This window comes from Xyrauchen texanus, chromosome 12 (genome assembly GCF_025860055.1).
Source record: "Xyrauchen texanus isolate HMW12.3.18 chromosome 12, RBS_HiC_50CHRs, whole genome shotgun sequence".
Classification (NCBI taxonomy): Eukaryota; Metazoa; Chordata; class Actinopteri; order Cypriniformes; family Catostomidae; genus Xyrauchen; species Xyrauchen texanus.
The window spans coordinates 33,669,266-33,695,893 of record NC_068287.1 but is presented as its reverse complement, the minus strand read 5'-3'; the positions used below and the strand labels follow the sequence as shown (position 1 = coordinate 33,695,893).

At 37.4% G+C, this 26,628-nt stretch overlaps 1 protein-coding gene across 2 annotated transcripts in view; it reads left to right on the top strand.

Annotated features, from left to right (window-relative positions):
* The window catches only part of LOC127652635 (signal transducer and activator of transcription 5B-like), a 117,292-nt gene that overhangs the window by 46,554 nt on the left and 44,110 nt on the right, over window positions 1-26,628 (top strand). The window contains exon 2 of one of the 2 annotated variants that reach the window (XM_052138894.1): window positions 23,827-23,891. The exons of the other annotated variant lie outside the window; for it this stretch is intronic. The gene's annotated coding sequence lies outside the window, so the exon portion shown is untranslated. The remainder of the gene's footprint in view (window positions 1-23,826; window positions 23,892-26,628) is intronic. 2 annotated transcript variants of the gene reach the window in all.

The following is a 26,628-nucleotide window of genomic DNA, read 5'->3' as shown; positions in this document are numbered from 1 at the left end:
CTCACTTTCGGGTAAGCAGTTTGCTGTATGGCTTAAATGACAAAAGGCTGCAATTTTAATCATATAAAGATATAGTCTGCATGTGCTGCACACTTCAAGGTTAATGAGTGCTCTGCTCTCTATCATCTACTCGTAGAGCATGTGTGATGCACATATTGCATGTTTAGATGTATGAGCTGCCGGCTTGACATGTTCCTTTTGAAGTGTGCAGCACATGCAGACTGCGTATTTATTTCGGTTCTGGTGATAGCATAGTGTGTTGTAGAAAAGACAATGTGTGCTGTTTAGAAATGCAGCAGGATATGTAACCCTCAATAACTCACTGTTTAAGATGTATCTGATTACATAAAATGTGCAGTTTTACAACAACAAAAAGCCGTAATTTTTTTTTGAAAATGGAATTCTTCAATTGCTTGACAAAAATGTATTCATTTAGCAGATGCTATCCTAAGTGACTTACAAATGCGGAAAACAAAATGCCGAAAGTGTCAGATTTAGCAAGTGTAAGCAAGTGATTAATCATTAAAGTGCCACAATACAATAGAACATTTCAAAATTTACCATAACGTTTCTTTTAGGGGCTATACTTCCATCTGTTTTTAATTTTTCTGTGTAAACATGCGCTAGACGGAATTTTTTTCGCCCAGCATTTTAAAGATGCTTTATCAAGTAGTTCAACTTTGAAAACATGTTTCGAGACCCCTGCATTCTGTTACATTCTGGTGTGCTCCGTCTATTTGTCTTATTATTATTATTATTATTATTATTATTATTATTATTATTTCCTTTATTTTAACCTGGAGAATCACATTGAGATATTACTGTCTCTTCTTCCAGAGAGACCTGGTCAAGACGGCGGCAACATAAAGTTTCACACACAAAAATCATAAGATAACAATGCCACATTTTACATAATTAAGAACTAAATAGATAAAAGCGGATCAAGAAAAACAATTACAAGTATCCTTTAAAACATTGTGCAGGAGACGTTTAAAAATGGCCAGGGTAGGAAGTGCATCTAGATTAAGTACATTTTGCAGTTCATTCCAGGCACAAGGAGCATAAAAAGAAAAAGCACCTTTACCAGATTCTGACAGTACCCTTGGGACATTTAGCCGAATGTGAGAGCCAGACCTAGTATGGTAACTGTTTGTGTAATAAGTTAAAAGATTTGATATATAGGAAGGTAATTTACCTAAAAGAGCTTTAGCAATAAATAAATACATATGTAGCTTTCTCCTTTGATATAAGAATGACCAAGCTAGAGAATCATATAAAATACAATTATGCGTCCGTGACTCTGCACCCGAAACAAAGCGTAAAGCAGCGTGAATCTAATCTAATTTTCTAAGTAGAGAAGTAGCTGCGTGCATATATAAAAGATCACCATAAGATCACCATAATCAATAATAGATAAGAATGCACTCTCTACTATTTTCTTTTGGGCCTCATGTGGAAAACAATTTTGTAAACGATAAAGGAAACCTAATTTTGGCCTGAGCTTCTTCAGCAATCTATCAATATGTATGTCAAATGCTAATCTTTCATCCATACATATACCTAAGTATTTATAAGAACTAACTCTTTCTAGATGTGTACCATTTAAAGTTGTAATTGACATATCAGTTATCTTAGAGCGACCACGACTGAAGATCATGTATTTAGTCTTTTTTGAGTTTAAAACCAATTTTAACTGCGACAGTGAATGCTGCAATACTTGAAAAGCGTTCTGTAATTGCTTCTTGAAACCCAAGGACGAGTTCTGCGTGAACAGCCCCTTACACACTTGTGATATGAGTTGAAACTTGGTCATCACACCAGTCTCATGTTAACATGTGTAATGATTAAGTGTTACAGTTATACTTATAAAATAGTGTGATCTCTGGTGTTACCATCTTAGTTGCTAGCCTTGTATTGTAAATGTATCATTGTAGATACACAAATAACCAGTAGAGAAGAATCAGTGGTACTTAATGTTCCTTCAGCTGATAATTAGCTCAAATAATCACTCCCAGCACGCTATATTGATCCTCTTACAGTATTAGTCAGGGTACATCTAGAAATTTGCTCTTCCCTTTCAGTTTGACCTCTGTTTGATCCCTCTTCTTTCTCTTGGTCAGAGGTGCTAACTGTCATCATCAAATGACATTTGGTACACAGGATCATTGCTGACCTGTTTAAACTAAGCTTTGAACCTGTGATTATTAGCATACCAGCCACACTCTTAAACCTTTGCTCTACAAGCACGCTACCTCCCAGTGCAAGTGTCAAATTACAAGTTGATGGTCTTTTATTGGAAATTTGTGTGCTGATGAATTGCGTTAACTGAGCTCTGCCTCATTATGGCTAAAGTAATCAAAACGTTACATTAGTGAACAGAACACTGTCATTTCTGATGCCTTTTACAAGTGCCAGCTAAGTAAATTCCACACTGATGCAAATGTGTCTTTACAAGGACTGGTTTACCAGGTTAAAAAAGGCTCAGTGTGGTTTGCAAAAAGATTCTCTTTGCTAAAAACTAATGTTTTTAATTAGTTACATATGATATATTTCTTTTTTTTTCTCTCCCCTTTTCTCCCCAATTTGCCCAATGCCCAATTCCCAAGTCCTCGTGGTGGCTTAGTGACTCTGGGTGAAGGATGAATCTCAGTTGCCTCCGCGTGTGAGACCGTCATTCCGCGCATCTTATCACGTGTCTTGTTGAGCACATTACCGCGGAGACATAGCACGTGTGGAGGCCCACGCCATTCTGTGCGACATCCTCGCACAACTCGCCACGTGCCCCACCGAGAGCAAGAACCACACATTATAGCGACCACGAGGAGGTTACCACATGTGACTCTACCCTCCCTAGCAACTGGGCCAATTTGGTTGATTAGGAGACCTGGTTGGAGTCACTCGCAACTCCAAGGGTGAAAGTCAGGTAGTCAAATATGAGTTCATGAAATGTTCTTTTTTTCTAGTTTCATTATCTTCCTCGAGGTCCACTGATAATGTTGACGTGTTTTTTTTTTTCCACCAAAACACAATTTAGTAATATATGGTCTTTTTCCACCTGTATCAGGCCTTCTATCTGAAAATCTTGAAAAACCTGAAAAGGTTTTTGCACTTAAGATGTTTCACAAAAACATATGTCTTAAGATGGTTATTTATATCTTCAGCATTAGTGTGTCAATAGGAAAAATACATTTTAGACTCCCAAACATTACTTTTGCAGATAGAAAAGATTAGAATAGAAGACAGGGCACTCTGCAAGAGATGGCATTGCCCCCACAGTGCCCCACACTGAACATCGAGTCAGTCTGGAATTACATGAAGAGACAGAAGCATTTGAGACAGCCTAAATAGAGAGAAGAACTGTGGCGAATTGTCCAAGATGCTTGGTACATCCTAAAACTGTGTCCAGGTGTACCTAGGAGAATTGGGGTTGTTTTAAATGCAAAGGTGGCCACACCAATATTGATTTAGCTTTTTTATGTTTACTGGACTTTGTATGATGTTAATTGATAAATAAAAACTACTTATGGCATTATAGTTTTAAGACATTCTCACTATGCAACATTTTTCACAAGTGCCTAAAACTTTTGCACAGTAGTGAACATATAACGCACATCCAACACATTGCATCCGATTATATTATACTGTTCATCTCAAGCACAACTCTTAACACTCACACCCTGTCTACACCGGACACGAGAGGCGCGTTGCATCAACAGTAAACGGGTGTCCCGTTCCATTTTGCGCTGCCGCTACTACTGCCATCGCCAACAACACAAAGTAAAGTTTTAAAGTTTGTGTTGACGTGCCAGGTGTAGACAGCGTGTCAGCATCATAAACAATTAAACAACCATGACATTTGAAATATTAATGAATTGAAATGTTAACCTACATTTTTGATTGGGTCCAATTGTGTTTTTAACTCCCCCATATCCTTCAGTGACAATTCCTTGGCAAAGCTTGCCTTGTGTTATGTCTGCTTCACAAGACGCACACATCCAGTTTCCAGTAACATCCTGCACAGGTGCACAGCGCCAGAAACAAATCAAAATGGTCAAAGATGTCCATCCAGTGTGTTTCCATACACCAAGAATTAAAAATAGCTCTAATGGGTGAAAGAACAGTTTGTGGAGCAGTTTAAGCAACATAATAACAGGTGGCAGCAGCTGATGTAACCTCGTCTTCTCTTCAGAGTTGAAACTTGACATCTCTTTTAAAAGTGTGCCAGCACAACAGTCAAAGACATCTGTGTAGGGCATGCTTATATACAACCCCCCCACACACACACACACCCCAGCCCCGCTCATTTTAGTGTCCCTTATTTTAACCTTCAAAAGTGGCAATCCTAGATCGTCATGAAAGGTCAGTTGTGCTCTTGTGTGTGTACTTACAGTAACTATATAACTACATTTATTTTTGGTTTAGGGACATATTGTCCCCAAAGTCTCCCTTTGAGGTTGAATCATCCCGTTCTGGGATGTGCAAAATTGGTACATATAGAAAGCAATGTAGTTTTCTTACTCTAAAAATGCAACAAGTTTTTTTTTTTTTTTTTTCGGTGATGTATGGTTAGTCTATTCTTAGGAATGTCCCCATTTAGACAGCTATATAAACACGTGTGTGTCTGGACATTTCAATGAACACAAAGTTTATCAAGTGTAACAAGTGTGCATCTTTGCTTTATCCACATCATGTAATGTGACACAATGTAGGTTAAACTAGCTCCTTTTACAACAAAACCAATTGTCAGACAGTGAAACACACACCCACACACACACACACAAACACTTTTGCTTGGCTGTCTAATAGGGAACATACCATAGACTCTCATTAATTAATAAAAATTATTGATGGAAATAAAGTCCTACATTCTGTAGGAATTGAAGGAATCAGAGGAAAAAATAATGTTGATTCTAGCCCTACGTTTGCAGAGATATGTGCTTACGGTCTCTGACAGCCAGATACATTTAGGGCAGAAAAAAGAAAAAGAAAATCAGTACAAATAGGGGCATCATGCACCTAATTGTTTTGAGGCGGCTCCAAGGTCAACGTGTAGTCTTCCCCTGAATGAGGTGAATACTGTAAATGTAGTTTTCCATGTTCCGTGTAAGTTATAGATAATAAAACTAACTAAATGAACTTACTAAAAGAAAATTAACCAAATAAAATGGTGTATAATTTGTGTCTTGTATTTCTCTTTAAATCATCCATGCAAACTCTTATCTTATCCTTAAATAGGATAACAGACATTCAAACAATAAATAAGCTTAATAACTATAACAAAGGTGTGAAATAATGTAATGTTATTTAATTATGCGCAAATTTAGCCTGCCTCTATTTCATAAATGAATATCAACAGCTAAATTCTTTAGTTTGACATCTAATTTAAACCTACAATTTAAAAAAATCTAAATATAGAAATAAAATGGCACATAAAATATATCAAATATAAACTTTAGAGTAATCAAACCAAACATTATTTTACAAAACATAGCCTAACTCCCTCTTAGATGATAGCCTAAGAGCAGGGGCGGGTTTATGATTTCTGAGGCCTCAAGCATCCGACCAAGCCGGGGCCCCATTTTGAATATGTTTGTTTAAAAAATGACATAAAATGTATTTTAAATCATAATTTATTCCTACATTTAAAATGTTTAATGAAATAAAAATCTTGTTCAAGATAATTAATGCATGTTTTCCAGTTTTTCCACAATACAGTGACAAAAAAAGAATATTTACCTACATATACAGTGAGGAAAATAAGTATTTGAACACCCTGCTATTTTGCAAGTTCTCCCACTTGGAAATCATGGAGGGGTCTGAAATTGTCATCGTAGGTGCATGTCCACTGTGAGAGACATAATCTAAAAAAAAATCCAGAAATCACAATATATGATTTTTTAACTATTTATTTGTATGATACAGCTGCAAATAAGTATTTGAACACCTGTCTATCAGCTAAAATTCTGACCCTCAAAGACCTGTTAGTCTGCCTTTAAAATGTCCACCTCCACTCCATTTATTATCCTAAATTAGATGCACCTGTTTGAGGTCGTTAGCTGCATAAAGACACCTGTCCACCCCATACAATCAGTAAGAATCCAACTACTAACATGGCCAAGACCAAAGAGCTGTCCGAAGACACTAGAGACAAAATTGTACACCTCCACAAGGCTGGAAAGGGCTACGGGAAATTGCCAAGCAGCTTGGTGAAAAAAGGTCCACTGTTGGAGCAATCGTTAGAAAATGGAAGAAGCTAAACATGACTGTCAATCTCCCTCGGACTGGGGCTCCATTCAAGATCTCACCTCGTGGGGTCTCAATGATCCTAAGAAAGGTGAGAAATCAGCCCAGAACTACACGGGAGGAGCTGGTCAATGACCTGAAAAGAGCTGGGACCACCGTTTCCAAGGTTACTGTTGGTAATACACCAAGACGTCATGGTTTGAAATCATGCATGGCACGGAAGGTTCCCCTGCTTAAACCAGCACATGTCAAGGCCCGTCTTAAGTTTGCCAATGACCATTTGGATGATCCAGAGGAGTCATGGGAGAAAGTCATGTGGTCAGATGAGACCAAAATATAACTTTTTGGTCATAATTCCACTAACCGTGTTTGGAGGAAGAAGAATGATGAGTACCATCCCAAGAACACCATCCCTACTGTGAAGCATGGGGGTGGTAGCATCATGCTTTGGGGGTGTTTTTCTGCACATGGGACAGGGCGACTGCACTGTATTAAGGAGAGGATGACCGGGGCCATGTATTGCGAGATTTTGGGGAACAACCTCCTTCCCTCAGTTAGAGCATTGAAGATGGGTCGAGGCTGGGTCTTCCAACATGACAATGACCCGAAGCACACAGCCAGGATAACCAAGGAGTGGCTCTGTAAGAAGCATATCAAGGTTCTGGCGTGGCCTAGCCAGTCTCCAGACCTAGAGAATCTTTGAAGGGAGCTCAAACTCCGTGTTTCTCAGCGACAGCCCAGAAACTTGACTGATCTAGAGATGATCTGTGTGGAGGAGTGGGCCAAAATCCCTCCTGCAGTGTGTGCAAACCTGGTGAAAAACTACAGGAAACGTTTGACCTCTGTAATTGCAAACAAAGGCTACTGTACCAAATATTAACATTGAGTTTCTCAGGTGTTCAAATACTTATTTGCAGCTGTATCATACAAATAAATAGTTGAAAAATCATATATTGTGATTTCTGGATTTTTTTTTTTAGATTATGTCTCTCACAGTGGACATGCACCTACGATGACAATTTCAGACCCCTCCATGATTTCTAAGTGGGAGAACTTGCAAAATAGCAGGGTGTTCAAATACTTATTTTCCTCACTGTATTTGTACAAAACTGTGTGTGTGTGTGCGTGTGTGTAAAATCTACTACTTCACCCAGTAACAGTTTGGAATTGAGTAATATTGTAACCCAACAAATATTTATTGTTGTCCAGTTTGTCATTATAACATGATACAGTATTATTATTATTACTTTTAGGATTTATACATTAGTATTATATTCCTGTCTTATTTACTTTACTTTCACCTGGAGTTTGTATTAAACCATTGCCGTTTATCAAGTGCTGAAACAATCTGGGATAATGTTAAACATCGTAACAGTCCCCTCTTTGCAATCTGAACTTGTTCAGAACGTTAAATCTTTGTGACACCTGCGCTAAAAAAAACCCAATCTAGATACAGTTACTGATACAGAACGCAGGTGTCTCGGCATCCATTTTTTAAACCTGAAGCTCATGCATGTAAAGCTTAATTTTACAGTGTCTAAAAATGTGCCAGTCCTCCACGAGACACTGAAGAAGCAGCGAGACGTGGAGCAACATTTATGGATGTTCATCCAGTGCGTTTACACAGGAAACAATGGAAAAATAGAGCAGACGCAGGCAAAAACATGTTCGGTGTGAACATCCCCTAACTCATCCGTTCGTGCGTCTCTCGATCATGTGCGCGAAACAAGTTCGGATGGCCTATATATATATATATATATATATATATATATATATATATATATATATATATATATATATATGTGTATATATATATATGTATATATTATTTTTCATAAATCACAAACCGCAACCCACTTAAAGGGGTCATGACATGGGTTTTTTATTGTATTATTATGTTCCCTTGGGTGCAATTATAGTATTAATATATTTTTTTTAAGAAAAACTTTTAAAATCTAGTGATTTATGACCTTTTCCCACCCTGTTTCTCATCCTCTGATTCAAACAGTCTGTTTTGGGGGCGTTTTCCATTTAAGACTTCAGTGTTAACGCCCACTGTTATGATTGGCTAACGTCAGTGCCTATGTATCAATTATTGACGCCCCCAGCCAGAACAATATGCAAGTAAACTAAGTAAAAACACTGTGATTATTCATAATGAATGAAATTGCGCTTTAAAAGGTAGTTTAAAGTTTAAAATAGATTACTTACAGTTTGCGTCGTCGTTGTTCCCAGAATAGTCGGCACGGACTTATCTTTGAGCAACAGTTTTCTGGCAAAGCCAGCATCATATTGAGATTTGTTCTCAAAACAGTCATCCTTAAAATGTACAGAACAAACGCTTAAGTTAACACTGCCGTGACTGGGACGTCCGCAAAAAATAAACTGCATCCATTTTTCCCTGACGTCTGGATCTTTCGGCAGCTTATTCAGAGGTTTTGTTTGACCACAGCCAGGAACAGCACATTTGTGTGGCATCGTAATTTTCCTGTGCACAAGTAGTCTCTGTCAGAGCTCGCTGTCCATCGACTGAACACTTGTGAGGCGCACGGCGATACTGAAATGAGCGTAGTTGTCTTGCGCTTAAAGCGTAGTTATCTTGTGCTGGAGGCGGTCATATGCAAACGCTGGTACGTCACTTCTAACCGTCACGTCACTTCTAACCATGAATCCAGAACGAGCTGTATTTTGAGCTTGATTAAATAAATGATTCGTTTAGAATGGGGAGGACGTCTTAAAATATTAAACTTGCAGGACGTTTTAATGATACAAAGACCTCTTATATACCAAAAGATCAAGGCAAATTTGGTTTCTCATGTCATGACCCCTTTAAAAATCTCACCTGTCCTGACTCTGGCGGCTTCTAACGTGAACCACTCTAAGAGCGCTGACAACAGCGTATTTGCGCATGTACCCAGAACATCATGTCACCCCTCAAGCATTTTTTGCAGAGCTTTCCTTCCGAGGTGGGGGACCCGCGACGTCTGGGGCCCCACGCAATTGCGTGGTTTGCGTGGTGGTTAAAACTACCTACTGTCTAAGAGTCTAAATTCCAGGTTGAACGTCAGTGTTTCAAAATATTACGATAGTAATTGAATGGCTCAGAATACCAGTTTTTTTATAATCTGTTATTCATTAGTAAATCAAAAAGAAAATAACAAGGTTCCTCCCAAAAATGCTCACAGTAAAAAATACAAATAGTCTTTATATTCCACAGAAAATTTGCAAAGAAATTATGCAAGGAATAGGAACGAGGATGTACAATTTTATAAAAGAGAGAGAGTCACTGCACCGTTTGCAATAACAGTGATTGGACGAATACTGTGGAAATGTTGCCAAGCAAACCATATCTGTTTGTTTTTCATCTTCTGAAAGATGCCAAGATAACACGGAATACTGTGTCTTCATGATGCCAGTTATCGCAATTGCCATTACTGTTCGACACTGTGGAGGTGAGGGCGTGGTTGAGTACCCATCTGGGCAGAGAGAAAGAGGTAATGACATCCACATGAGATGAATTGTTATTGGGCTGTCAATCGATTACAATTTTTAATCGAATTAATTACATGGTGTCCCGATTAATTAATCGTGATTAATCGTATATACAAATATTTGCTGAGAAAGCCCCCCATATAACAATAATTCAATATATAATGATGAAATAATGATACGTAGCTATCTTTAAATATAAAAAAAAAATATATATATATATATATAAAATAAAACAATATTCAGATAATTAAAATGTATTACATTCTTGTGGCAGAAGAGTTCATCATTGATGAGACAATACAAAAAGCGGCTTTAGAATACAATGTATTGTTTACTACCATAAGTCAATCATTGGCATACAGTTCACAGCAATCCATTTCACAAGTGAATTTGTCAATCAGTTTGAGATTTATTATGAGGGCTTGTTTAAGAAACCATCAATGAACAGCTGCGTCAGACATGCTTGTGTAGCGTCTTGGATGCGTTGCGTCATAAACATAAAATGTTTAGGTCACTGTGTCATGTTAAATATAGTTTAATACTTAGAACACATATTGAGCTCCCTTAGTTCGGATTTGCGCTCCATCAAGTGTTTAAACGCAAGAACGTAACGCATGTTTGTGTTGTTCTACTGCTCAAGGGTGTTTTTCTTACTATATAAACTGCGCATTTTCACACAGCTTACATTTCACTTATTGCCCTCTGGAGTAAACAGGTGATACTACAAGCTTGCATTTCTCAGGAATCTTCCATATTTAGGGGTCGGGGGCATTGCGATTAATGGCGATAATCTTTTTTTTTTTAAACATGTTATTTATATCAAATTAATCGCACTGAATTATCGCATTAAATCGACAGCCCTAATTGTTACTAATTATTGTTTCTATGTGCACAGTGAGATTCAGGAGAGATAAAAGATGGCCCAGTACACAGAGAGAGAGCAGAGAGAGATGTACGAAGCTGAATGTGTGTAGTTTTGAGCTGAAAGCCAACAGTGTCTGGGGCCAGTGAGCCCATGTCTATCTGTGGACTGGGCTGTCTTTTATCTTCTCCGAAGCTTACTTTGCACATAGAAACAGTTATAAGTAACAGTTCATCTCAGGTGGATGTCCTTACCACTTTCCTCTCCCCAGACGGGTGCTGGTCCACGCCCTCACCTCCACAGACACATTACAGTTTTCCCCTAGACAGAGAATGTAAACAGCGCGGGTCGTCTTGATACATTCAGCCGCCCGCCACCTTTTCAACAGATTCAAAATCTGCTGCTACAGAGAAACCATGTAATACTGCCTTTCATTACTTAAAAAAACTGTTTTTATAATGACTGGAAAGGAGAGGAACTGCTGCTTTCTTTAAACATGAAGAAAAGAGTGTTATTCTGCAAAACCAGTCAAACGCATTTCAGCACCAAAGGAAATAAACAGCGACCGATCAAACAAAAATATTAGACTTTGAAAAAAAAAAAAGGTTGACTGTTCCACTGAGACAGACACAGTTAGGAAAGGTTAACTGCACATAAGTTGATTTAATTCATTAGTTTAACATCGTGCTTTCCCATATGTGCTTGACCTTCCTCGCGAGCTTGATTCAAGGCAGCCATGGGATGTCGCCTTAAGCAGAACATGTGACTCAAATGGACTGACAAAAGAACTACATTTAGAATGTGAATAAAGAGAACTGCCACATACACTTTCTTTTTTACATGCATAATCATTCAATTTAATTATCAAAGTAAAAAATATGTTTTTGGTTCAAATAATCCATTTAAAATCCTCTTGGCTCAAATATCTGAGGGGGCAGATGCCCCCTTACTTGTCTGTGAGCTTGCTTGTGTGAGTAATCCAATGTTATATCTTAGATGTCCAGAACAAAATATGCAGTCCAGAAGTAAAAGCATGCTAAACAATTCATTGGAAATATATATTATCGGCTATTGATGATAAAATGTTACATATCAGGATCTCAGCTTTCTAATGACACCTAGATTGAGCTTGTAGTCCACTCAGAGGCCGAGATATTCAATGAAACAATGTAGTTGGTTCATGAACTGAAAATTAGACTGAATGTCTATGGGCGAGCACATCAGTGAGGGCTAAAATGCATTAACGCCACCTACATTTCAGATCTGCATATTATGATGGAATGTAATGGAGAAAACAATCTAGTAATTGCTGCCATCTAGTGGAAAAAAATAAGACCTTTTGGGGGGAGAAAGAGTGAACTAAACCAGAATTATGTTCTTGCAAAGTTAGGACAACAACAAAAATTGTTTATAAATTTTTTCTATTTGAGGATTTTCTGAAAGATTTGGCAGTTTGTCCACAGTATATGTGAATGAGATTTTAAATTTGAGTTTGACAAATTGGGATAACATGGATGATCATGTTATGCACAAACATGTCATGCCACCTTGAGTCCATCTCATCAGTAATCATATCAGTAATCGCATTAGTAATCAAATAAGCTAATTTGTGACATTAACTGTGTTAACTAATTTTGTACAAAAGGACAGGATTTCATTCATTAAAGCACTTTCACCAGATGTGCTGTGAATATTCACATGCAGGATCATAATTATATCATAATCGGGTTTTGCACAAATTTTTTACTCAAAATGTTATGCTGATAATATCATTTGTAATGAAATATAAATGATTAAATTCGGGAAAAAAAGGAACATTTTCACAAGTGGACTCATACTTTGGAAAATCGCATACATGGGGGTGGGGGGGATAGCACAGCCATTGACCAGGAAAGTAAAAAATGGCACTCCATGTCAAAAAGGTCAAATCAGGGGTGATTTATAAAATACATAATTTAGATTTACATTTTTATATATTATTCAACAGCTATAAATTTGTGTTTAACTGATGTTGGGCTGAGAGTACAAAGTCTCTGATAATGGCTTTCAAGCTTTTCAAATTTTGTGCATTTATTACAGGTAATATAAAGACCAGGGGTAAATACATCCCATACATTTGTGTCCACCCAGCTTCAAGCACTGTGATGTTACTGTCTGCCTAGTCCCAAGAAAACAGTCCATTCATTACACTAATTAAATGATTGAATGAACATCCCCATTACAGGCACTTTGGCTTTGATCTTAATAGGGCCCAAGAGAGCCATCCACATGTTTTTCAGCATCCATTGTGTATGTTCTCTTTAAAGATGACTGGGAAACATTTACATTTACATTTATGCATTCGGCGCTTTTATACAAAGTGACTTACAGTGCATTTATTACGGGGACAATCCCCCCGGAGCAACCTGGAGTTAAGCTCAAGGACACAATGGTGGTGGCTGTGGGGCTCGAACCAGCGACCTTCTGATTACCATTTTAGTGCTTTTGCCAACTACACCACCGCCACTCCAGTGCACCGTAATCAATAAGTCAACATACAAAACCATGATTAACTTTGCTTAGCTAGGAAAATAGTTAGTCATTAATCATATAAAATAATGGGCTAATAATTTCCTAAATGTGGCTTGATTTCATTAATTTCTGTGAAGATTACAACGAATAAATAACTGATCAAAATGCACTTGAAAAATATGAATGTCAGTCTGTTACCCTGTGTTCCTCCTGTGCTTTAATGTAATCACTGCACAGAAGACTCTAAGCTATTTATACTTTGTAGAGTGTGTGTGGCTACTGTCTGTCTGGTCCAGAGGTCATTGAGTTTAAACAATTAACCTTCGGACTGCAGTGTACTTGGTACCTTTGTTTTTTACCACAGCAAACCGTTTTTGTGTGTGTGTGTCAAGATGTGTGTGTGTGTGTGTGTATGTGTGTCATGTAGGACAGTCTGTGTGTGCCTTCAGGACACACACATAGACAGTATGAACAGATACATGTTCACACACATACGCACAAAGTTAAAACAAGGCTTTCGAAGCTCTTAAACATGAACCCATATTAATATCTGTAACAGTCACAAAAACACCCCTTCCTTGCACATCCCAAATTTCTGCGAACAGTCACACGTTCCGATGCAATCCTATTGGCTGAATTTGAATAAAGCCATTTAAAATGCCTGTTGCATCTCTTCAGTGGTTCTTGTTTAGACAGGTTTGTAAGAATGTTGCTCCTCACTGAAGCTAAACTAAAGTTTGATGATTTTATTTAAAGAAAAGAAAAAATACAGACCTTATTTTTTTTATATTGTTAAAAATAATTTTTTTTTAAACCTGTTTGTGATTTAATTTCATGTATTTATTTAATATTAAAAGCCAATAGTGCTGCATTAATGGTGCAAGGCAAATAGTGCAAATATATGTGAATATATCGCATTCTTTAATAATCCTCATTTGTGTTGGAAGCGAGTTTGTGCTAAAAAGGTGCAGCACTATTCCAGTGCATTTTGCATCAGCTTAAAATGGATTGTGGGTTGTTTGTGAATAATACTCAGGGTTTTGCGCTTAAATGCCACGTGCTAATGTGGCGCAGTTGTTTGGTGAAATCGGCCCTGAATGTGTTTTGTTTGTTTTTGACAAATCAGCATCAGACTGTAAAGGCTGAGCACGAGTGCTTTTCACTGCCAATGGAAGATTATTCTCACAGATCCTCTCGAAGCAGTCCAAAATAATTCCAACAAGCCTTCATTTTGTCACTCTGTGTCCCTGCATTTGCATACAAACACGAAGAGCTGATTCCACACTGCATACTAACAAACACGAGGAGCAGGTAATTAGAGAGCATTCATTAAAACATGATAACATGTAATTGTTCATGCACATCATTACAAATAAACAAACCAAACATAGAAACAAACACTGCCAATGCGTTTTCTTGTGTGTGGTGTTTTCTTCGCGAGTTAGTGCAATTGCCCTTTTCGTCTGTAGGCCTAATGCACCATTCACAAGTGCTTCATCAGTATGGCAACCAGAGGTTAGCGGTAGGTGGGCAATTATGGTGAGTGAGTTGGTTGCTGTTGTTACCTGCTCAGGAAGTTTTTGAGTCACACCAGAATCGGTAAGATTTTTGTTCCTGTGTATTTAAAATTAAAATGCTGAATCTTTCCCTTCAAGAAATAGATTGTTGTTTTTAGTATTTTAGAAAAGGATGTATTAATAGATGTAATGCGGGTCTCTCTGGTGGGTTTTGTCCAACTTGATCTGATATGTAATAGCAGATGGTATGCAAACACACAGTCACACACATCAACTCACACATACAGGCATTTGCACAGCCTTGAGTCACTGCCTGTGTCAGCTCAGAGAGGCTGACCTTTTAATCAGGATTTAGACTAATGATACTGAACACACACATGCTCGCTCTCTCTCTCTCCCTCTCTCTCTCTCTCTCTCTCTCTCTCTAACACAAATACAAACAGCACACATAGAATCCTAACATCCTGTGCAGTTTTGATGGGTTATTATTTTATTTATATATATATATATATACCTGTATACACACCTATCAGCCACAACATTAAAACCACCTGCCTAATATTGAGTAGGTCCCCCTCGCGCCACCAAAACAGCACCAACCCGCATCTCAGAATAGCATTTTGAGATGCTATTATTCTCACCACAATTGTACAGAGTGGTTATCTGAGTTACTGTAGTTTAATGTGAACATTAACTGAAGCTCCTGACCCATATCTGAATGATTTTATGCACTGTACTGCTGCCACACAATTGGCTGATAATCGCTTGGATGATTGTTGGTGCCAGATGGGCTGGTATGAGTATTTCTTTAACTGTTGATCTCCTGGGATTTTAACACACAACAGTCTCTAGATTTACTCAGAATGGTTCCAAAAACAACAGAGAATGGCCAGACTGGTAGACAAAGTCTACATTAACACAGATAACTGCTCTGTACAATTGTGATCAGAAGAATAGCATCTTAGAATGCTATTTTGAGATGCCGGATGACGCTGATTTGGCAGCACGAGGGGGACCTACCAAATATTAGGCAGGTGGTATCTCTTCATTTAAACCCAGAAAGACTCAATGTTCAGTTGGGGTGGGGGTCTGTGGGGGCCATGCTATCAGTTGTGGGGCTCCCTGTTCTTCTGTTCTAATCTATTCTATTTACAAAAGTAATGTTTGAGAGTATAAAATTTATATTTCCTATTGACACACTAAAGCCGAAGATTTGCATAACTATCTTAAGATAAATGTTTTTATGAAACATCTTATGTGCCTACGACTTTTGCACAGTACTGTATATACAGTTGAATACACTTAGGTTGAAGTCATTGAAACAGATTTTTTTAACCTCTCCACAGATTTAATATTAGCAAACTATAGTTTTGGAAAGTCGTTTAGGACACCTACATTGTGCATGACACGAGTAATTTTTTCCAAAAATTGTTTGCAGATTGTTTCACTTTTAATTACAGAATTACAGTTGGTCAGAAGATTACATACACTAAATTAACTGTGCCTTTTAAGCAGCTTGGAAAATTCCAGTAAATGATGTCAAGCCTTTAGACAATTCGAGTTAGCTTCAGATAGGAGGTGTACTGAATTGGAGGTGTATCTGTAGATGGATTTTAAGGCCTACCTTCAAACTCAGTGTCTCTTTGCTTGACATCAAGGGAAAATCAATAGAAATTAGCCAAAAACAGACCTCAGAAAAAACAATTGTGGACCTCCACAAGTCTGGTTCATCCTTGAGAGCAATTTCCAAATACCTAAAGGTACCACGTTCATCTTTACAAACAATAGTACGCTAGTATAAACACCACACAGCCATCATACCGCTCAGGAAGGAGATGTATTCTGTTTCCTAGAGATGAACGTAGTTTGGGGCGAAAAGTGCAAATCAATCCCAGAACAACAGCAAAGAACCTTGTGAAGATGCTGGAGGAAACAGGTAGACAAGTATCTATATCCACAGTAAAATCAACATAACCTGAAAGGCTGCTCAGCAAGGAAGAAGCCACTGCTCCAAAACTGCCATAAAAAAGCCAGACTACAGTTTGCAAGTGCACATGGGGACAAAGATCTTACATTTTGGAGAAATGTCTTCTGGTCTGGCCACAATTTTTCATTGTTATGTTTGGAGGAAAAAGGGTGAGGCCTGCAAGCCGAAGAACACCATCCCAACCATGAAGCATGGGGGTGGCAGCATCATGTTGTGGGGGTGCTTTGCTGCAGGAAGGACTGGTGCACTTCACAAAATAGATGGCATTGTGTAAGTAAAATTCTGTGGATTTATTGAAGCAACATCTCAATACATCAGCCAGGAAGTTAAAGTTTGGTCGCAAATTGGTCTTCCAAAAGCATACCTCCAAAGTTGTGGCAAAATGGCTTAAGGACAACAAAGTCAAGGTATTGGAGTGGCCATCACAAAACCCTGATCTCAATCCGATAGATAATTTGTGGGCAGAACTGAAAAAGCATGTGCGAGCAAGGAGGCCTACAATCTTGACTCAGTTACACCAGTTCTGTCTGGAGGAATGGGCCAAAATTCCAGCAACTTATTGTGAGAAACTTGTGGAGGGCTACCCAAAATGTTTTACCTAAGTTAAACAATTTAAAGGCAATACTACCAAATACTAACAAAGTGTTTGTAAACTTTTGACTTACTGGGAATGTGATGAAAGAAATAAAAGCTGAAATAAATAATTCTCTCTACTATTATTCTGGCATTTCACATTCTTAAAATAAAGTAGTGATCCTAACTGACCTAAGACAGGGAAGGCTTTCTACTATTAAATATCAGGAATTATGGAAAAACTGAGTTTAAATGTATGTTTTTATTGAACTCTTGGGATGATGTTTTCATGTTGGTATGCCGTTCCCATTTTTAATGCCATACATTAGTGCTGCGTGTTCTTCCCAAACAATTCAACCTTAGTTTCATCAGTTCACAAATTATTTTCCCAGTAGTATTGTGTATCAAGTATCAAGGTGGTCTTTGGCGCATTTCAGCCACACAGCAATGTTTTTGTTGGAAAGCAACGGTTTCCTTCATGGTGTCCTGCCATGGACACAATGCCTGTTTAATATTTTACCACTTCCAATGATACCTTCAATCTTTAGCTGACACTCTAGGTTTCTTTTTTACCTCACTGAGCATTCTGCGGTGTGCCCTTTGAGTCATCTTTTCTGGATGACTACTTCTAGGTTGAGTATCCACAGTACTAAATCTGACAAATCTGACAACTGCGGACAGATGAATATCTCAGCTCTTTGAGATAACTTTGTAGCATATTCCAGCTTAATGCAAAGCAACAATTATTGATTGCAAGTATTCTCTTTTTTGCGAGGCATGGCCCACGTCAGCAGATGCTTCTTGTGAATAGCAAACTCAAAATGTTTGAGTGCTTTTTATAAGTCAAAGTAGCTCCAACCCACATCTCCAATCTCATTTCATTAATTGGATGCCAGGTTTGCCAACTCCTGACTCTAATTGGCTTTTGTTGACGTCATTAGCATAGGGGTTTGCATACTTTTTACAACCTACACTGTTAAGGTTTGAATTATTTATTCAATATGTACAAGAACAATACAATAATATGTGTGTGTTATTAGTTCAAACAGATTGTGCTTGTTCATTTTTGTAACTTACATGAAGATCAAACCAGATTTTAAGACAAATTCATACATACTGTAAATGCAGGTAATTCTAAAGGGTTCACAGATTTTTCTTGCCACTGTATGTACAAAATTATGAATATATATTGGCTCAGATTCTTTTAAAAGTGTCTTTAAGGATGAAATCAAACAATTTGGAAAATACTCAAATTCATATTTTTATTCTAATCGTTTTGCATAATAAGCTAGGCTTACTTATAGTTGTCTCTGTATATTAGTATATTAACATTGCAAAAGTTACACTCTAAAAAACTACTCTATTGATTTAGTTTTGTATACTTTAAAACCATTAGTAAATTTTCTGTCAATAGACTGATGAGCCACATCTAAAGACAACAGAGCCTGTAATGGTGTGTGTGTGTGTGTGTGTGTGTGTGTGTGTGTGTGTGTGTGTGTGTGTGTGTGTGTGTGTGTGTGTGTGTGTGTGTGTGTGTGTGTGTGTGTGTGTGTGTGTGTGTGTTTCTATTCCATAAGGTCAGGTAACACCAATCCTCCCCTCTGTCGGGACTGTTATATCCTCACCGGTCATAAATATGCTTTTATTCATCCTCCCAAGACCCTTAACGTGGGTCAGTGTGGAAATGGTGGGGAGATTTGTTTGGAATTGCTTCATCATATTAGTGTTTATACTGCAGCTGGATAGAGTTAGGAATGCTCTTTTGGATATCTGCTCGAAAGTATTTACACAGTGTGACTGTCGCAACAGCCTCAGGGTTGTCTTTGTGCAGCCACAAATAAACACACAAGTGTACACATACACATAGATAGTGTGTGTGTTTGTGGCCGTTTGAACATTGCCCCCCTTTAAAAAATTGCCCTTGGCTCCTCTTGCAGCCTTTGGAGAGTTGAGTGTTGTGTGTGTGCGTGCATGCGTGAGCGTGTGTGTGTGTGTGTGTGTGCGTGCAAGATCACTGTACATAATTGTGTCACCATATGACATAGCGGACAAATGCAAGTTTGCCATCTAAAGCAGTTTTGTACTTAATTGTATTTTTTTTGTTCTTTAGTATAATTTTGCTGGACTATCATTAAATTGTACAGAACATAACCAACTGAAACTATTTAAGAAATAAAATAATATATATATTTTATTTAAAATAAATTATAAATAAATTATTCTAATAAAGTATTCATAATGATTATTGTTGTAGTATAGTGATTATTTAATTAGCAATCATTAAAATTAATTTCTGCATATCGGTTATTGAACACACATTTAAAAAATATAGATATTTGTATAGAATAAAATACACCGTATCAGTCTCATATTTATATTCATTTTTCGTATTATTTTTCTACTATTTTTTTACATTTATATTATGCTTATAATGTTTATACTACCTAAAGTTTATAATGTTCATACTTATGTGTACAATATCATGATTATTAAATGAGTCTGAGGCATGCAGTATATCTATTATCTTACTGTGTATAAACATCTAATTGAGGCCAATTTATTGTTTGTAATTGTCTGTTGTAGCAGTGTTTTTCACTACAGGGCAGATATTGCATACTGTTTCATATGTTTGTTTGGATGTACACTTATTATTATTATTATTGGGTTCTATATAGAACCCTAGGGTACTCAGCTCCAAAGAACCCTTTATGCCAAAAAGGTTCTATTAACTAAGATTTACAGGAAAAATAACTCTTTTTGCACAAAAGGGTTCTTTGGGTTGGCAGTTGCTTAATGTGAGTATGTGTGTTTATGTATAAATTACATTATTGAAAGTTTTCTTTATAAATAGTTTTGAACACTACACTATATTCCTTTTGCATCTGCATTTTCATACTGCAGTAGACATTTTTACAATGTACTACATCTTTGGGTTTGATTAGAAAATAATAAATGACAGAAGATCAGTTCTATCAGGAAGACTTGCAGACTTGAGTGAGATTCAAAATGACATTTTTTATGAATATAAAAAGAAAAAGGTCTCTCTTTGGCATAAGCCCCGTCTGGTGGTCCGAAGTAGTTGTACTCAAAACCGTCATATCCTGCCGGACATAGGAGGCAGGGGCGAGGAGCCTACCCCCGTACAGGACGGGACTCGACTGGTGGTGGTGGGGTGGTGGAGGTTGCTGTGTTAGCACAACTGAAACAGCAATGCGATAAAATGTGAGCAGACTTATAAAGCAATGGCTTAATTGTGATTGGCTAGAAGTTACCTAGCTAATGGTGCGATGATGTACAGCTGCTAGTCTCCCCGCTAGAACTACGCTATGCTTACATATCCAATGTCCTTTCTCTTTTAGACGACAGGTTTATATGGTATAGTCTGTTCTTGACTCATAACTAAACAAATGATGCAAAAAATTGTGTTTATCATAAACAGCAAACAACTTGAGGATGCAGCGCTGTTTTTTCTCCCTATCTACATAGCGCAAAGACTCATTTAAGCCACGCGCTCACAGACGTTTAACTCACACGAGTGATCAAAATGTGCGAGCATCCTATTTCAAATTTTAACGCTCATAGAAAGTCGGTTGAGCTGAAAGCTGGAGGGCGACTTTACCCTGGTAAGTAAGAGAAATGTATTCATTTGTTGATACATTTTTTATTTTTACCTTACTTTTAAATAATTTATGATTTACGCATTTTTTTCAGCAAGCACAAATAAATGTAGACAAAAACTGTCCAGGCCTGTGATATTCTCCACCAGGAGGTAAGTAATTTCCAACTTGAATCACTAAAATCTCTGTTGTGGATTGACTAGTAATCCTGATACCAGTTTATGTTATAATAACATTTTCTTTACATCTAGAAAACATGGGAAAAAATGAAACCAGTTTCCAGGAGCACATCACAGCATCAAATTAAGCTAACTGCACTGATTAATCAATCTCTATTCAAGAGTGTGAATATGTCAAATGTCCAAAGTCAAAGAGAGGAAGTGATGGAAATCTTGTGAGTATTTGGTGTATGTAGTTCTATTGTCATGAACAAAGATATGATAATTGTGTATTTATTGAAGATGTCATATTCATTTAACATATTAATACTATATGAATCATATTAATATCAATATATTAATATATTCATTAATATCATATTTATTTTAGCAAAGACCTTCACCAAACTCAGAGCACTTCTGAAGTTCTGGACATCATCATCATCATCAGAGTCATGACAAGTGATAGTCACAGCGGACATCTGACTTAAACAATATCATAAAAGGTACATATTTTTCTATTATTTCTCATTATAGTGCATTGCATTTAGGTTTTTATGATAATAAATAATGGTTATTTTCTGCAGTGGCTCTGGAGTGCAGCATAATTAGTTTGACCATCTTCTTACAGATAAAACACAACACTCCTATTCATGTAAGTTTATTTCATGTTTCAGCACATCCATCCTCAACTTGATCTTTCAAATGGTGTCCAGACCCTTAAGAGAGTGCAGAGAGTCGGCATCAACTGATGACATGGAGATGGCTGAAGTGAAGTGAAGTTTTGTACAATTTGTTGTATCAAAAAGACCTCACTCAGTTTGTCAGACCAGCAGCAACAAAATTATTCTGTATCTGCCCCAGTGCTAAAATTGTTTAATTTCTTTTCACTGGTCATTTGTTTTTATTCATTATTACTTGTTTATTAATCTTACTTATGGTTATAATGTTAACTTCTAGTTGATGTAAAATGATTTAATAATATTATTAGGGTTCTTTTGATAGAATCCTTAAAAAGGGTTCTATATAGAACAATTTAGGGGTCCCAAATATGAAGCGAGCGATAAAACCCTTAAGGGTTCTATATGGAACCTTTTCTTCTAAGAGTATGCAGTATGATACATTTTGGACTGTAGTTTCTTGATGGGAGCTCATTTCGTTTTGTCCATTGTTCTGTAAATTATAATAAACCTGACTTTGACTTTTTTCCCTCTTCACAAGCACTTGCACAGAAATGGTTTTGTTTATCTTTCTCTGTCGGTGCTATCGCATCAGATCACACACAAACTTCCCCTCCTTGCTTCATTAACACCTGTCATGCATAGTTCACTACATGAATTCCCTGTAATCTTATCATGACCTCTGTCAAAAGAGAGTACGGTCTCTATGAGATTGCATAATCTTCCCCATGGGGTCTTATGCAGGCCGGCTTTCAAAAGTCACTTGTGTTGAATGTGTGTAAAAATCTCATCTATTGGGTTATTTGACAAAGCTGCGAGCATGTGTTTAAATGTCCAGACTGTTAAAGGAATAGTGCACACAATTTTAATTCTTTCATTTATCTAGTCAGCATCATATCGCTTGAAAAATTATTATTATTATTATTATTATTATTTTTTTGGGGTGAAAAATACGAATTTTGGACAACACAAAGGGAGTTATCTCGTCGAATGTTTAGGCTCATCTTTTCCAAACAATGAAAGTGGATGGTGCCATCTGACACACACTCAACAACCTTTAAAATGGTGTGATTGGTTCTTGTGACATCATTCACGTCAAAATAAACTTTCTTGCTTGCAATGTGGGCGTGGTTCACAACCATGCTGGCTGCAGCTGATCTTTAATAATTTTTTTGGAGGTGTCAGGTTTTGATTTAGAAGAGCTAGCTAAGTCTTAGTCCTAGTTCATGGCAGAAACTCGGGCAGTTCATGTCTACAAGATTGTTCCAAAACACATCAATTCTCTTTATTTTTTTTCAAGCTGTTTTTTATGAACGAACCACAGATTATAATTGATTCAGCATGAGTACTCATTATGCATAGTTTCAGTTATTCACTCAGTTGGCTCTCCAGTGTTTTAAATTGTCCCCAAAAGTGAGCCAAATCTGACAAACCTTTTATTTTTGAAGACATTTTAGAAAAATTATTCCAAATAAAATATATACTTACATTTTTTTAAATATGATAAATATTTTCTTTTAGTGTACTGTATAAATAAGGTTAAGGTTAGAGTCAGCCTTGAGCAATTATAAGTATCATTAAATAAAAACAATAGAAGTCTATGGTATGTCCCCATTTAGATCGCTCCAAGTGTGTGTGTGTGTCCTCTCAGTTTGCTAATTGCTGTGGGTTGCGAATGTGCCCAGCACCCGTAGATCAAGGTTGAACACATTTCATGCTTCAACTGTCAGTGGAGATATACTGTATTCCTCTTTTGCTCTCTCTCTCGCTTAGTATATCTTTCCTTCTGTAGAGAGGAGGACCTTTAATCAGAGGCACCATTATTTCAACCAAACATATGTAGAAGTAGATTCAAAATGTTTAATGTTCCACAGTTTTTTCTCTGAATGAACACGTATGAATAATATTTTTAATAATTTTCATTTATATGCACAATTATACAACTATACAGTAAAAAAACTAAAATAATAATTTTTTATGTTTATACTGTCTATTTTTACTCAAACAGGTTTTCTGTGAAAGAGCATGGTGTGCAAAAACTTGCTTTACTATTTTATACTTTAATAGTATGCTATTATTATTATTATTATTATACTGAATCATAGTTGTGGAATATTTTATTATTTTGAGGATTAGATTTGTTTTAGCCTATGCAAACCACTCATAAAATTCTCTCTCACACACAGGTTTTCTGGGTTTCCTCTCCAGAAGTTCCTGTTCTTAGATGGTAACAGAGAGCTTAAGATAAGAGGTAAAGCTTATTTGCTGGTATTTATTCTCTTGTGATAACAATTGTGATTGATTCCTGATGTTGTGTGATTACTATTAGCATATTATTGTTGTAGCTGTAATTATCTGTATCATATATTACTGTATGTGGTTAGAAGAGGGGCAAAATAGATGTAGGATTAATGAGTTATTGTTACTATGCTACTTACAAAGCTGTGTTAACATTTTAAAGACCCCATGAAGTCAAAATTGGAGTTTTGTGGCTTTTGGTTTTTGCTGATTAGCTTCAATATGCTAGGGTACTCAAAGTTGACAAAATTAACCTTTAGCCGACATTCACATTTAAAATTTACAGCCTTTCTCTTTCTGAGAAATTGGACCAAAAATATGAATGACTCCTGTTGCATTAGACAGATATTTGTTCAGTCAATGTACATGAAAAATGTATTTTAGTTTAATTGTTTTATCATGTTTGAAGAAAGAGACCATGGACTGATATCAAAGACATGAAACTAGCATAGCAATATAGATAAATGACATAAATGAAGAAATAAATATAAAAAGGAGTGTATTTTTAATATTTTTCTAACAACTTTAGTATTTAAAAGATTGTTTCCCTTTCATGAACATAATCGATGAAAGATCATTTTCTTTTAAAGAGAAATACGTTTTTGACATCGTATATCACACAAACTTTGAAGTGAGCAGCCTGAGCAGACTATTTATTTATTAAATTAAATTGCACACCATTTAATCATTGTAAAGCAGACCAAGGTCATTGTAAAGCAGTTCAATGGAAAGGAGGAGACTAGAACTGGCTTGACAATTTAATTAATATTTTAATAATGAAATAAACCAAAAGACACAAACACACACATAGGACGGATGGACAGCTGCCCGTAAAGTTCTCTCTCTGTCGCACCACCGTCCGCAGTTGGCCTTTATCCCTCTTGGAGGCTTGATTAGCCTGATAAGGGACCGGGTTTGTAAAAACACGACCCGGTCCTGCCCTCTGCCCTGTCACGTTCCTCCCTCATTCTCTCAGGCCAGGGAGCCCCTCTTTCTCTGGGGGAGGGCTTGCCTTATGCCCCGTCTGCCTGAATCTGGGAGGGGACAGGGGGAGGGAAACAATAATGAAAAATAGGGGGTACTCCCTGTAACAGTGCAGTACCCCCCAACAAAAAAAACTGTAACATTTAAAGGAGAGGGAAAAAGGCCAACGTGGAGCGACAGTGAGAGAGAGGTGAGAGAGAAAGAAAAAAAAACTCACTCGCCGGTTCTCCGATACGCCGTAGTCTGGTCCTCGGCCACTCCTCCACCCTCTAGTGGACAACAGCCGTGCCTCCCTGGTGGACAGAACACCCCGCCGCATTCTCTGGGAACAGAAGGGGTCTCCCCCGCCCCTGGCAGCGGTTCTCCAGTCGGTTGGCAGCGAGCCCATCCCCGCTCATGGTCGGCTGTCTCAGACCCCGCCGCGTTTCAGCGGCTGGTAGGGGTCTCCTCCGCCCCCTGGCAGCGGCCCTGACATCTCCAGGCCGGCGGTTAGGAGCCAATTGTGATTAATTGTGGTTAATAGTTGATCAGTAGTTAAAATGATTTTATTAGCTTAATTGTAGAGATAGCACAGTGATCTAAGAAGTAGGAAAGATTACTCTGAATACCCGGATGACCGGTTTGATTTGTCTTAATCCCGGGATGTGCGGTTGTTATTCGAGAAATATCAGACAGCAAGATGGCACCATTGACCAATCAAAATCGACAATTCAAGAGACCCATCTAATAAATTATATAGTCTACTTTGTCATTAAAGTATCAGCACTGACAATGTGCATCCAATGCCCACTTGGTCAGCATTGCCGTTGTTTAAAGGCTTACAGCCAGGGGAATGAAACTTGCCTTTTTTATTTGTTTGTACTGAAAGGAGGAATTATGTTCCTCCTCCCTGAAGGTGGAGGTTTAAAGTATTTGAGAAGACTGTACATGTAGGATACTTCATTATTTTCTTAGCCTCCTCCATAGCTCTGATGTCACAAATGTCCTGGAGCTACGGAAGGCCACAGAGCTTGCTTGAAGACACTTTCAGTATTACAGTTTTACACCAATGTACAGAAATTGAATTAACCTGTATGCTTCATAGCACACATAGATTGCAGTGTGCTGGGTCACAAGTCTGTTCTGACTGCAGGAATAAAAACAATTCTAAATTCAAATAATAAAATGCAGCAAACCATGTAATCTTGCAAAGTTGGGATGGCAAAATAAATGGGCTCATCAACTTTTAAAAGGAAGTAGAAAATGCTCCCCATATTTTTTGTTGTTGACTTCAAAGGTTGTGCATCCAATCAAACTCACAAATTAATCTTTCATATGATAGCCCATGTTGACTAATAAGAAAATATGACCCAGACTACATTAAAGACAGGTTATATGTCTGGTATTGTGTAAGTTTACCACTTGATTTAAAATGTAAAATCTGAGTCCTGAAGATTAACCAGTTCAGAATCACAGTTTAAGCTTTTAATATCAAAGCATAGCATATTATCCAGGACTGTATAACTACATATTTAAACTGTGATTCCACAAAGAAAGCTGATCACTGCACCTGCATTTCTGTTAAAGTCAATCAGTAGCGTTTCGATTCCTGAAATCTCCTTAAAGTTGTTGCAGCCTTATTTGTGGATCATTCAGACAGTGAACTTGAATTCTCTGAGAAGTTTGACAGGTCTTCTGTGTCATCTGCTTATTTAACCATGAAACAG